The sequence below is a fragment of the Podarcis tiliguerta genome (genome assembly GCF_965153285.1).
Source record: "Podarcis tiliguerta genome assembly, chromosome: 16".
NCBI classification, from domain to species: Eukaryota; Metazoa; Chordata; class Lepidosauria; order Squamata; family Lacertidae; genus Podarcis; species Podarcis tiliguerta.
Window position 1 is genome coordinate 13,025,728 of NC_139549.1, and position 13,890 is coordinate 13,039,617.

General features: G+C 44.8%; 2 protein-coding genes across 9 annotated transcripts in view; one reads left to right on the top strand and one right to left on the bottom strand.

The window, feature by feature from the left end:
- FLRT1 (fibronectin leucine rich transmembrane protein 1) overlaps positions 1-2,566 on the bottom strand; it is a 163,571-nt gene extending 161,005 nt beyond the window's left edge. For both annotated transcript variants that reach the window (XM_083418752.1, XM_083418751.1), the window contains exon 1: positions 2,257-2,566. The gene's annotated coding sequence lies outside the window, so the exon portion shown is untranslated. The remainder of the gene's footprint in view (positions 1-2,256) is intronic.
- The window catches only part of MACROD1 (mono-ADP ribosylhydrolase 1), a 413,075-nt gene that overhangs the window by 207,491 nt on the left and 191,694 nt on the right, over positions 1-13,890 (top strand). The window lies entirely within an intron of this gene.

A 13,890-nucleotide genomic window follows, 5' to 3' on the forward strand; every position in this document is an offset into this window, starting at 1 on the left:
GAGATTAGATGCTGTCCAACTAAAAACACAAAGGCAAACTTTGAGGGGTGGGTGGGTGTGAAACAGGCACAGAATAAAAGATTGGAAAATGGGGTCGTAAGTAAAGCTACAAGCCTAACTTTGAAAAGTACGTAAGACTCTTAAAAGCTGCATAGGCTGAGGAATAAACAAACCCAAACATTAATGCACTTAGTAAAATCAAACTGAAAAGCAGCCACAAAATCCATGAAAGCAAATTGACCGGTGGGGGGGGACAAACGTCTGCTCCTTTTCCTCTCTCCAATTGTCATCCACTAGAAGAGCCCAGGTTCAAGGGAGCACAGAGAGGGGAAGGGGGAGCCTGTGCAAAGCTTGATTAAGATATTGGGAGAAACTTAATCCCGAATAAGCCCAAAGTTTGGAAGTTTACGATCTTCTATCCTTTAGGGAAGCACTCAAACATACTGTAATAAGTGGTGCCTTGGGTCTGGGCATGATGCAACTTTCTCCCCCCAGCCGTCTTAGTCTAGGACAGAGGCTGCTCTTAGCTCTTCTGATATATCGTGCTTTGTTTACTTAAAATCAATGCTCTGCCTCATGGAAAAAGGAGGGGTGGGGGAGAAAGATGGGATGGCTTGACAATATGAGATTAAAAGCTTTACTAATATAATAATCTCCCTTTTGCCCTTCTCCATCACCTGCCACCTAAGCTCCTTGCAAACATCCATTAATTAAAGCCTCCCAACTTTCACATTCACCATGTCGCCATTTTTAAAAATGAAATAAATCTCAAAATCTTTGAAAGTTGCAAGGGGAGGAGGGGGGAAACATGTAGGGTACCCCCCCCTTTCTAACTAGTAGACTCCGAAAATAGATCTACACCTCGGTATAAACTGTAGATCATAATGCCAACTCAGAGCTGGGAAAATGAAGAGTTTGCAAATCAAATCCACATATTCGTTTTCTTCGGGTGGGTGGGGGAATGCTCTCTATTTGGGCTGCACAAATCATCAGTAAATCAGAAAACAAATCTTGCTGAAGGCTTGTTTTAAAACCTTAGAGCAGAAGAGAGCACTCCGTTGTCAACAGCTGGGACCCAGACCCAGAATGTCGGTTTCCATTTGCTTTGCTACAATTTGGATTTCAGCGCAATTTAAATAAAAAAACACAAATTACTATCATTTTAAAATTTGGCTTTTATATGTGACATTTGCCAACCTACTGAGACAGCTGGTTTCCTTTCGATGCCAGTTTTGTGGGGTGGGGAGAAAGGGAGATGCAAGACATGTCATAGATATGGTAAGATGTATCTATATTGCCAAACTGTTCTCCTGCGCCACTCTCCCGAGCTGCCAGTCAGCCCTCTTTGCCACTCCTGGTGAGAAATCAAATATTTTGCCATTTTGGGGGAAAGATGGCAAAGTGTTAGGAGTGCCGTTCCCATGCCTTGTCCGTGGAAAATACCTTCGAATGTCTCTATTTGTGTACTGGGATGTGCGGCTCGGCTACGCACGAGAAACCCACCAGACAAAAACGCAACCCAAAACACGCGTGCAAAAGACGAACACAGAATAAGAAAAATATATTTCCCATGGCTAATCAACAACCCCCTGCTTCCATTCAGGTGTTGTTAACACAGCGTCAAAAGCATCAACATTCCACACTTGCAAATGACCGTCAGTGCTTCGCACTGTGTTGCTGAACTGTAATTTTCCCCTCCCCATATCAAATGTCCAAATCACAAACATCAGAAAAACAGCAGCAGCAGCAAACACTTTAAAAGTGCCACTGGGCATCATCGCCATCATTTATGTTCCATTGTTTAAAAAAGAAAAGAGGGGATAGAGAAGAAAGATTATCCTCTTCGTCTCCCTTAGAAATTCTGATGGCTTTTTCTTTTTTTTAATCCACTACATATTTGCCAAACCCACCAGCAATTTCATCAAAAATAAACAGAAAGAAAGTAGCAAAATGCCTAATGGAAAGACAGGATCAAAACCTGCCACAAATATCCCGGTGAATTACCCTTTCTCTTTTCCTATGTTTGAACCGCTGTGTTGTTTGGGCATTTGTTTGTTTCGGGTTCCTTAATAAATCTACAGACACATAGTCCAATTCAGGCACTTGAAACCCCCAGCTCCATCTCATCAGCTCTCCTTGGCTGATCAGTTCTGCCGGGCAAATCCTTGCCTCTTTTGGTAGCCAGGTATCCTTGAGTCTTCAGAATGCAACATTTGTAGATATAGAAATAGAAGGGATAAAACGACATTGCCTTACCTGATCGGAGGAGGAGGGTTTGTGCTGTATGGTTGGGGATGGGCAGAGAAGCCCTCTCTCTCCCCTTTGCAAAGTTTATCACGACAGCCAGCCGCTTATTCCAGTAGCAGGACCAAAATAACCGATGGAGAAGGGAATAGGAGATGGCATGGTGGGGGTGCAGAGCAGGGGATACAGCACTGAGAGGTGGTGGGGACGTGAGAGAGAGAGAGAGAGGGATAGAAATGAAAGGGATTAGGCCAGGGGTATTGTTCCTGTAAGGAACAGAAGGCAGTGAGATGTCGAGATCCCTGTGTGTATGTGTGTGTGTGTGCCTGTGTGCCACACGCTCCGGAAAGGGAGGATGCTGTGACACACACATGCCAGATGAGATCAAGAGCGCTGTTGGTTTGTACTAAGCGTTACCGCTGCTGCTGCTGCTGCCGCTGGTAATTTGGTCCAGGCTGAGGAATAGGGAGCCGTGATGCCTTTAGCATCCTTGCAAGTTTTCTTTGATCTGCATCCTCCAATCTTGACTATGCTGCACATACATAACATTGCAAGCAGCTGCAAATGACAACTGGGTGGCTGAAATGTCAGGGGTGTGGTGGCGGGGAAAAGCTTCTCAAGCAGGAGAAGCTGCAGCTTATAGAGACACAGAGTAGGGTTTGAATGATGGGGCCAGGTCTGAAAGGGGCCTAAGTGCTCTCCCCGCCCCCTTCCTCTCTCCCTCCCTCTCTGCTGCAAAACTTGACCTTTGCCTCCTTCTTAAGATCCACTGGGCCAGACCCACTTATGGTGTAAACATGGAAGTACCTGATTTAAACTGGTTGGGGAAGAGAGGAAAATTTCCCAATGATGTAAAGGACATAAGAATAAATAAGAGATGGTGTGATTTTAAAGTCTCGTGGCATTAAATAAATTGAGCCACACCTTCATTGGGTGCAGAGCCTGGAAAGTTCATTAAAAAAAGGAACTAGTTCAAGTTTAAGATGTCCAAAAAGGAACAAATTCCAATTTACCTTTGTCCCTATTCAAAAAGAACTTGTTTCGTTTATGTTCAGTTCACAGTTCAATTCCAGTTCATCCAAATGATCCTTGGCTATCTCCCCCCCCCCCCCAATAATTCAGAATGTTGAAAGCTGCTACGCTGAAATATAAAATATACTTAAGAAAACTAAAACAACAACTATGGAAAAATAAAAACATGCAAATGGTGGAATAGGATTTTTAAAATTTATTTCCGCCAGCAATTATGATATTTAAGCTCGAAGAGTCTATGACTAAAAACCACAGGTATGAGAATTAAAATTGTTCCAAGTTCTACCCAAAAATGAAATTACACCTTTCCATCTGCAGGTGAGGCAGTGGATGTTCTGGACTGTTGTCTTGCCATGGTCATGAACTGGATGAGAGCCAACAAACTGAAGCTCAATCCAAATAAGACTGAGGCACTGTTAGTGGGTGGTTCCCTAGACGGGATGGATGGGAAGTTGCCTGCTTTTGATGGGGTTACACTCCCTCTAAAGGAGCAGGTATGTAGCTCGCAGATACTTCTGAATCCTTTGCTGTCGCTTGAGGCTCAAGTGGCCTCAGTGGTGTGGAGTGCCTTCCGTCAGCTTCGGTTGGTGGTCCAGCTGTGCTCCTATCTGGACAGGGATAGCTTAACTTCTGTCATTTATGCTCTAGGCTAGATTAATGCAACTCATTACAGTTAGGGCTGCCTCTGAATACAGTTTGGAAACTTCAGCTGGTGCAGAATTCAGTGGCCAGGTTGCTCACCGGAGCAAGATGGTTTGAGCATATTACACTGATCTGCATATTACACGACTGCAATGACTGCCAATTAGTTTCCAGGCTTAATTCAAAGTGCTGGTTTTGACCTATAAAGACTTAAATGGCTCAGGACCGCAATACCTCAAGGATGGTCTCTCCCCATTTGAAGCAACTTGGACCCTGCAATCATCATCTGAGACCCTTCTTCATGTGCCTCTTCCATGAGAGGTCCGGAGGGTGGCAACATGAGAACGGGCCTTTTCTGTGGTGGCTCCTAGTTTGTAGAATGCTCTCCCCTGGGAAGTTCGCCTGGTGCCTTCATTACATATCTTTAGGCACTAGGCAAAAACATTTTTCTATAACCAGGTCTTTGTCTAATTAACATTCTGTGGCCTTTTAAATGTATTTGTGGGAGGGAATGTTATTGGTTTGTTTTTGTTTTATTGTTTATTTTTTGTTCTCAGTTTGTATTTTTACGCTGTGGTCTGTGATTTTCGGAGGAAGGGTGGTATACAATTTTAATTTTAAAAAACCCCAAATAATTAAATCACATTTGGTTTACCGGACAATTATGGGAACTACTTTCAGGTGTTGCTCAGAAATTATTGAACTAATTCAGTGAATTAGTTAAATTGAATCAGTTCATACAAAGCACCGGTTGGGTATACAATTTAGTCCCGTTACTGTACAGTGTGATGTGAGCATATCTCCATATTAGATTGTCTGGGAGGGTACAGAATGGGGGCGGCGGACCTGTAGCTTCTTCCGACTCCATCTCCAATCAGCCCCTGCCAGTATGGCTAATGGTCAGGGAGTTGCAGTCCAGCAATATCTGAAGGGCCACAGTTTTTCCCATGCCTGATATAAAAAGAAATCTGTCTAAAGTCATTGAGAACAAATTCCCGGTTGTACACTTGTTAGCGTATTGTAGTACCAAACGCTTTTCAAAGGAATACTTCTTAAAGTAGGATACTCCCCTCCAATTGTTCCCATTTTAGAGAAGGAGCAACTGGGGCCAAGCCTAGGAGGTTTGAAGCCAAAGTTCAGAGGTGATCAACTGATGTTCTCACCATTGAACCGCACACACATAAAGAGGGCCCGTGACTCAAGTGGCAAAACAACATGCTCTCTGTGCATCTCCAACTAAAAAGGTGTCAAGGAGCAGAACTGGGAAAGACCTCATTCTGCCAAATACTTTGAAGAGAGGTTGTCATCAATGCCAAAGCATGTGGCAGCAGATACAATTAATCGTGTGTGTGTGTGTGTGTGTGTAAGAGAGAGAGAGAGAGAGAGAGAGAGAGAGAGAGAGAGAGAGAGAGAAGGCCTATCTTTCTCTGACTTGAATATCTACCTCATTGCTTTTGATAGGTGGCCTGGGGTTGTATCCAACAAAGTCGTACTCAGAGAAGATATGTTGATAATGGATCTAAATTAGCCGTGTCTGTTAACTTCAGTATGTCTACTCTGAGCAGGACTAGCATTGGCTACAACCTCTGGATTATTATACTGTACTGTGAAACAAGGGAACAGAAAATGCTCTCACTCGGTACTATACATAATTTTATAAACTTCTCTCATGGGTTCCCTTGCTGCTGCTACCGCTGCTGCTTGTAGTTGCTGTTAATAATAATTAAATTTATATACTGCCCTTCCTCCCAAAGGACTCCAGTGCAGCAGCTGTATTCTTTCTAAACCAGGAACAGGGAATCTGTGGATCTGTTAGAGCAGTAAGGGGGGGGGATTCAATTCGCATTTAATGGCAGACCTTCCTAACTTGTACTTTCCAAAGCAATTCAAGAACTGAAACACAGCCATCCTCTGAAATTCATACTTCTCTGAATTTTGCAATGCAGCTCTCTGGCCAAGTGGTGTGTACAAAACTGCATACAGTAAGACTGCAACCTACATGCATTTAATGTGCACATTCAGCTTTATGTGCCTGGCAATTAATATTTTTATTAAGGGGGATAAGGAAGGGGGCAGGTGTCTGGGGGGAAAAGACACTGGCAATCCCACCTGCCATTGAACCAATGTGCTTTGACTATACGTGATTTTGTCTATAGGTTATGTTCCCCAGAATGTAACCTCTGCGGAAGTTGTAGGCTTACTGTAAACTAGGCTAATGTGTGCATACAAAAGAACATACCAAAAGAACATATTAGGCAAAATTGCTTTGCCAGATGAGTATAATAGCAAAACTGTATACAAAAGAATGTGTATATTAGGATAACCTTGGCATGGAAAAGCAGCTGAATTTAAAAGAAAAAATCCTCAAACCAATGTTGAAATGTGGAGAACGTAAGATTTGAAAAATGAGAAACTTAGAGAATTTCCCCATCCCTACCCGTCCTCCTCTGGGCTGTGAAGCCGTTTTGCTGAAGCCACGCCACCTGCCATCAGGTGTGTATTCAAATGGATAGTTTTAGATTGATCTTAAGCTGCATCTGGGTGGACGGAAAAGGCAGGGTATGTAGGTATTTTAAACAAATAGAATTCTATCCCATTGCAGTGACAAGTCTCTTACACTTTGCACACAAACACACACACACAGCTCGCAAAAAAGGAAACCCTTCTGCTTTGCCTCACCTAATGAATCCAGGAGGAATGATGGCAAATGTCATAAATATTTATTCATTCCTTGTCATTTCCCTGTTCTGCGGCACTAATGAAGTGCCCTTATTAGTCTCTGATTTTCTCTGCCAAATTTTTGCATTTCACCAAACAGCTATTTCTGCCTGCAGAATCCATTCTGTTGCGCACACGCACGCACACACACACACACACACACAGAGAGAGAGAGAGAGAGAGAGAGAGAGAAATCTTTGGCCCAGAACAGCTTAATCCCTCACACAAGAGATGGCAGCACTTGAGGAATCCTGCTTGCAGGAGAGGGAGAGGGAGGGCAGATCCTCAGAGCCTTCACATCCTGGGACCCCTTCTTCCTTGATCCCAGATTACACCTGTTGGTTTCAGGTTATTTCCTTGACGTGAGAAAAGTTGGCCACAGACAAGTAAAAGATTCTTTCTTATATCAAGAGCGGAGAACATTTTTCAGTCCGACAAGTGCATCCCCTTCTGGGCAGCCTCCTTGGGGGAGGCGGGCACGGGCCGATGGTGGGCAGGGCTATAGGGAGAATAAGGTGGAGCAACACATGTAAATGTTACTTTTGTACAGTGGGCTGTTTTCTCAACACAACGCTCTCTGTCTTCCATCCAGGAAAGCAAACGGCATTATGAGGGTTTGAGGACATATTCTAGCTAGGCAAAAGCATTCAAGGAGGGTGAAAACAAGGAGGGCGAGGGGCGTGGACCAAAAGAATGATCTGAAGTTCCCCATCCCTGGTGTCTAGGATCCCATAGCCATTCTGCTGGTGCAGAAGCTGTGCATCTCGACCAGCTTGCATAGTACGAGTACAATTCACCTGTTGGCGGTTTCACTTGGGTAAAGGTGATGGTGGGAGATGGCTGCAACCGTCCTACTTCACAGCAAATGTTTCTGCTTCAGTTGCTTGCTTGTTTGGGGTGCCCAAAGTTGTTAGGAGAACCCTATTTCCACTCACAGAGCTACACAGAATCATGTAATTGTAAAGTTGGAAGGGACCCCGAGGGTCATCTAGTCCAACCCCCTGCAATGCAGGAATCTTAGCTAAAACATCCATGACAGATGGCCATCCAACCTCTGCTTAAAAACCTCCAAGGAAGGAGAGTCCACAACCTCCTGGGGGAGATTGTTCAACTACAGTTCCCAGAGTTCCCTGGGAAGGGAAGGGAACTCAGAGAATTGTAGCTCTGTTGAGGGATTAAGAGTCTCCTAACAACTCTTGGCATCCTTAACAGACTATAGTTCCTGGAATACTGGTCATTGACCGTAATAAAGGGATTGATTGATTGATTGATTGATTGATTACAGTTCCCAGGAGTCTTTGCAGGGGAAGCCATGATCTTTTAAAGTAGCATGATGCTGCTTTAAATGGATGGTGGAGATATGGCCTAAGATTACTCTGTTAGCCATTATGCTATGTCAGCCTTTATGTATAAGAAAGTTCATTAGATTAGATATCCGTAGGCCACGTTCCCAGTAAGAAATTTGAGCTCAAAACAACTCACAACAATGGCAAAGCAGTAGAATACACTAACAGATATTACCCTATCTGCGTAATATCCAAATCTCAATCCCCTATCAATAATGCAAAAACCACGAACAAATCAAATCAGCCTGAATTTGAAGGTATAGCAATCAATAATTCAAAAATTGCTTATCACAGAAATCAATACTTAATATCAACATTTCCAATTAAATAAGCCAATGAAACAAAATAAAGCCGATAAATCAGCAGCAAAATAACAATATGAATGTTCCGGGTTTTTTTATAAAAAGAATACAAAGTGGAAATTCATGTAGATGGATAGGAACAAGATTTAAATGTTTAGAAATATAGTAAATGAATATTCACATATCTCTGCCTAAGAGAAGCATGCCAAGCATACCCTTCCCTCACCAGGAACTGGGTATCACCCAAAGTTGGCGCAGCTAGGGAGGCTCAGAGGACAGCGTTCAGGCATTCCCCAATTCCTGTTATATGTGAACTGTGGACGTGGTCTAGGACATACCCAACATGCCCTGTAGCTTCATTTTCCAGGTTCAGCTTTGGTATTGATCCACTGTGCTAGCCACTACACTAGCTTCCTGGCAGGTGAGTCACTGCTGAGTAGCAGGACAGAGAGAGGGATGAGTGCAGTGGTGGAGACGCGGCATTGGTTCTGCCGGTGAATTTGCACCGCACCAACCATCCTGCTGCCTCTGCCCCACCCAGAGAGGCACTTCTGTTAGCGGTAGGCAACCTGTCTTTCAGCGTCAGTTGAACACCATGACTGATCTTCTCTTTGGGGCTTCTGTTGAACTTCCGAAGGAGTCTTAGACACTCTAGGGTACAGTTTGAAAATCCCTGCCATAACCGATGGTGTCCTGAAATTGGCTTGACCAGAGTAGATGTAGTTTATGGTGGAGGCAATTTTATTCCTAAAGAAAACCTCATTTTACAAGGGTGTTTCTAAAGGGTAGTGGAATTCTTTTAGGCTACATACAGATATAGGCATACTAAAAATACACAATAAGATTGTCTTATTGTTCTTAAAATTCGCCAAGAATTGGAGAAAGTGTTGGAAAGGCATTTCTCATTGAGCATCTATGACAGTCAGTTCAAAACGTACATATGTCTTAATTTGTAGCAGTCTTGGTTACGCTACTAAGGGCTTGTTTGGGCTTTTCAGTGGTACAGCTTGAACAGCCACAAAACGCTGCAAAATCGATTTAATCTGAGACTCTGGAAGAACACACCAAGTAAGCATGTGTACCACGAGCAATGACAGCTCTACTGTAATTTTTCCAAGTTTCTGGAAAGCTCTCATGTTCAGCGACAGCTTGCCTCTGAAAACCCCCACACCCAGCTTCTTAAATTGGCCACACAAGGTATCCCACCCAGTCAAGGATCCTGTCGATAGAAGGATGGCATCTCCTTGCTTTGTCTGGGTATAACAATGTCACTGGGTGTCATTAAACAAAAATTATAGCCAGTCATGCTTACCTGTGTGATGACCTCATAGAATCAGAGTTGGAAGGGCCTAAGCTCAACATCAAAAAAACTAAGATCATGGCCACTGGTCCCATCACCTCCTGGCAAATAGAAGGGGAAGAAATGGAGGCAGTGAGAGCTTTTACTTTCTTGGGCTCCATGATCACTGCAGATGGTGACAGCAATTAAAAGACGCCTGCTCCTTGGGAAAAAAGTGATGAGAAACCTAGACAGCATCTTAAAAAGCAGACATCACCTTGCCGACAAAGGTCCGTCCATTCTTAAGGAAATCAGCCCTGAGTGCTCACTGGAAGGACAGATCCTGAAGCTGAGGCTTCAATACTTTGGCCACCTCATGAGAAGAGAAGACTCCTTGGAAAAGACCCCGATGTTGGGAAAGATGGAGGGCACAAGGAGAAGGGGACGACAGAGAACAAGATGGTTGAACAGTGTTCTTGAAGCTACCATCATGAGTTTGACCAAACTGTGGGAGGCAGTGGAAGACAAGGGTGCCTGACGTGCTCTGGTCCATGGGGTCATGAAGAGTCGGACACGACTAAACGATTAAACAAAAAAAATCTTAACAGCCTGCACAAAGCAGGAAAGTCAGGGCTAGAGCATGTCTGCCTAACCTCTGCTGAATGACTTCCAGCCACAGAGAGACCACCATCACCTCCCCTCTCCAGGCCACTGGTTCTGGTGTCAAACTCCTCAACACTCTCCTAATGTTCAACTGAAATCAAGTTAAGGCCATTAGGGCCACAATCACACCAAACATTTACAGAATTATAATACCCTTTTAAACAGTCATGGCTTCTCCCCAAGAATCTTGGGAACTATAGTTGGTTAAGGGTGCTGAGAGTTGTTAGGAGCCCCTATTCCCCTCACAGAGGTCCAGTTCACAGAGTGGTTTAGCGATCCATTCCTCTTCCCAGGAAACTGGGAACTGTGAGGCCAACAAACCGCAGCACCCTTAACAAACTATAGCTCCCAGAATTATTTGGGGGAAGCCATGGCTGTTTCGAGCAGCATTGCAGTGCTTTAAATGTGTGGTGTGAATGTGGCCCAGGTCCAGTCCTGCTTGGTGGGGTTCCATTCTCTGTGACAGCCCTTGAAAGCAATTTTGAGATAGCTTTGTACTTTAAACAAATAAGGAAGCAGAGGCAATGCGAAGAAGCGTTTTTCAGCACTGCTTACCACCATTTGGTCGCGTGGGGGTGCAGCAATTAGTTTTTTGTTCAGCCCTCATTTCAACCTTGATTGCAAAATGCCCTTTAGAGGTGCTCCTCTCTGGTCACTCTCACAGTGCACTCCTCCTGCTCACCGCAGGCAAAAGCCACCTTTAATTCCTGCTCCACTGGTGCGGGAAGCTTTCGCAGTTTGCAATTTAGGCACTGCATTTTTAATTGGCCAAGGACCGTGCCAGTTTTACAGATGACCCTCTCTCAGCAGTTTGCCATCTCGTAGGCAGCTGGCACTGGGCACTGCTGCCCTCTGCTGGTAATATAGCCAGGTACCCAGATGTGTTACTAGGGCATCTATATCGTACCAACTGCTGGGTGAAGACTTTGAGCCTAGGACCAGATTTCATTGCCAGGTCTTAGCTCTGGATTATGCAAAGTGGGGCATTTGCATTGCTATCATTTGCTAAAGGAGGACAGCCTGTCACTCCCTGCCAGCAGTTCCTCCCCCACCCACCCAGTGCTGTCCTTCCTGGGAAATCAGCAGAGCCTGAGAATCTCAGAATTCCTTGAATAAAATAAAGAGGAATAAGTTTCTAGTCCTCATCACTCGGAAGCCAAACTTGAAATCAGCAGTGGAGGTCAGTGGAGAGGCAGGGTACAGAGAGCTAAGCAAGGCTTTCGGTGAATCAGGAAATGGGACTTCAGTGCTTTGTGTAGCACCATGTCATTCCTTGTGCATATCAGAAGAAAATTAACTTACACAATTGTGGGGAAGAGAGGGGGGTCATGCCATGAAGGGAAAGGACCACAGGTGGGTGATGGAGCACCTGCTTTGCATGCTGAAGCTCCCAGGTTCTATACCCATCCAGGATCTCCAGGTATGGCTGGGAGAGACCCCTGCCTGGAACCCTGGAGAGTCACTGCCAGTCAGTGCAGGCAATACTGAGCTAAATGGATCAATGGTCTGACTCAGTATGAGCAACAGGGGATTAGTCCCACCCGGTTCCTCTACAGCAGTGGTTTCCAACTCTTTTTTTGGCCATGCCCCATCTATGACATATAATTATTATCATTATTATTCTAAAAGTGAACTCCTGTTCACATGGAGGAAGCCTAAAAGGCCATTAACTTGTTCTAAACAAGCTTCCAAATTGCCCCCCTGTGGAGCGTGTGCCCCACATTGGGAACCATGGCTCTACAGCAAAGCCTGTTTCCTCCCTCCTTCCATTGCCTTTATTGTGGGCAAATCTTTACTCTTGAGCAGGCTATTCACAAGAAGGCCTCCCTAAGAGACAAGGGACTGGCTACTGCCTCCACTGCAGGGAAACCAGTTGCTGGGAATGGGAAGTGCGAAAAGTGCTGCTGGTACTTTCCCCAAAGAATCTTGCTGACCATTGTGAAAACAGGATGCTGGACTAGATGAGCCTTTGGCCTGATCTAGCAGGCTCTCCGTAAGTTCTTACGTTAGTGTAACACACACTCCGCTGCTTCCAGATGACACTGGTATAATTATTGGAATGCTATTCGACAATAGTAATTCAATTACACTCCTGCAAGTTGCAGTGGTGGCCATCAGCTTGAACAGCTTCCAATAGGTACTGCCCATGATGGAGATGTTTTCCATCCAAAGTCAGAGGCAGTAGGCTTCTGAATCCCAGCTGCCAGGAATCACAAGAGGGGAGAGTTGCCTCTGCACTCAGGGGCTTCTTGTGGGTTCCCCGTAGGCACTGGGAGGTTGTCCATTGGGAGAGCAAGATGCCGGAATTGATGGCCCTTTGGCCTGATGCAGCAGGAATCTTCTTTTTAGGTTCTCCCTGGCAAAAGGGCCACTTCCTCTCCCCTTGCTCTTCCACCTCTTGCATGCTGTGCAATTCACATGTATTGAATGAGTGCATCACATTTGCTTCTTCTGAACATTGCATAGACTCTTCCACATTGATTGGGGGCCCCGTATTCACAGTCTCCACCTTCAGTCTTTCCTCTTAGTGGAGTAGGGTGGTCAGTGGAGTTGGCAGGGCTGTTGGGAAGGCTAGTGTTCACAACCCGCCTCCCCCTCAGCAAGTTCCTTGAATGCCTGGGGGAATCATTTCTGCATAAGGCTTATGGTTGCTTCCGGATGACCTTTTTGTTGAGCATCCCATCCTGACTTGTTTGCCCACGAAGTTTGTCAGGGGGTTAGATGCCCTTGGCTGTTTGTTGAGCATTCATTCTGATTTGTTTGCCGGCAGGGGCAGTTAGATGGCATTGCTATCTGACACTTTTCAGGGCATTTTCTATTTTCTAATCACAAAAAATGATGCATTTATTGTGCATTATCATCAAATCATGATTAGTTGAACAGCCTGAGTTTGCCAACAAGTGGCTGAATCTCACCCCCAAAACAGTGGTAGCTAGGAACGGGTGGATCTGTCAGTTCTGGTTTCTCATTTATCCAGACGTGCAGTTCTCGACATTTCCACATCAGTTTGATATTTGCTTTTTAAATAATGAAGCATCTTAGTGTAATTTTCTCCCTATATGCATATTTTTGTATGCAATTTAGCCTAATATACACATTTTTCAAAAACAATTCCTCCACATATACTGCAATTGTGATATATTATTTTCACTAATGTACGCATGCATATGTACATTTTGCCCTCGTATATGTATTTTTGTACACATTACTTGGCTGGAGTACTGCACTGCAAAATTTGGAAAAGTATGGATTTAGGACGGCTGCATATTGATTCATGTGTTTTTTCAGAAGGTACGAATTACGTAGGTTTGCCTTGAAACACAAATCAAAATGAATTCCACCTCCCACCCCGCACCATCCATAATGGCAGTCTGGAAGTGCCCTTGGTCTTCAAATTCCACATCACTTTCTGTGACCTGTATTCAGATACTTAGTGAGAGCCTGCCTTTAGTTTTGTGCATCTCGCTATGACAGGCTAAACCAGCAGTTCTGCGTGAACTTCTCTCATGAACCAGTAGGTTGCTGCCTTCTTGGCTGCCGCTGCCAGTGGCGTAGCGTGGGTTGTCAGCACCCGGGGCAAGGCAAGTAATTTGCGCCCCCCCCCCCGCTGCACTGTCCCTCCCCCAGATAGTCCCTCGCTCTCTCTCCGCACTGCACTGCACGC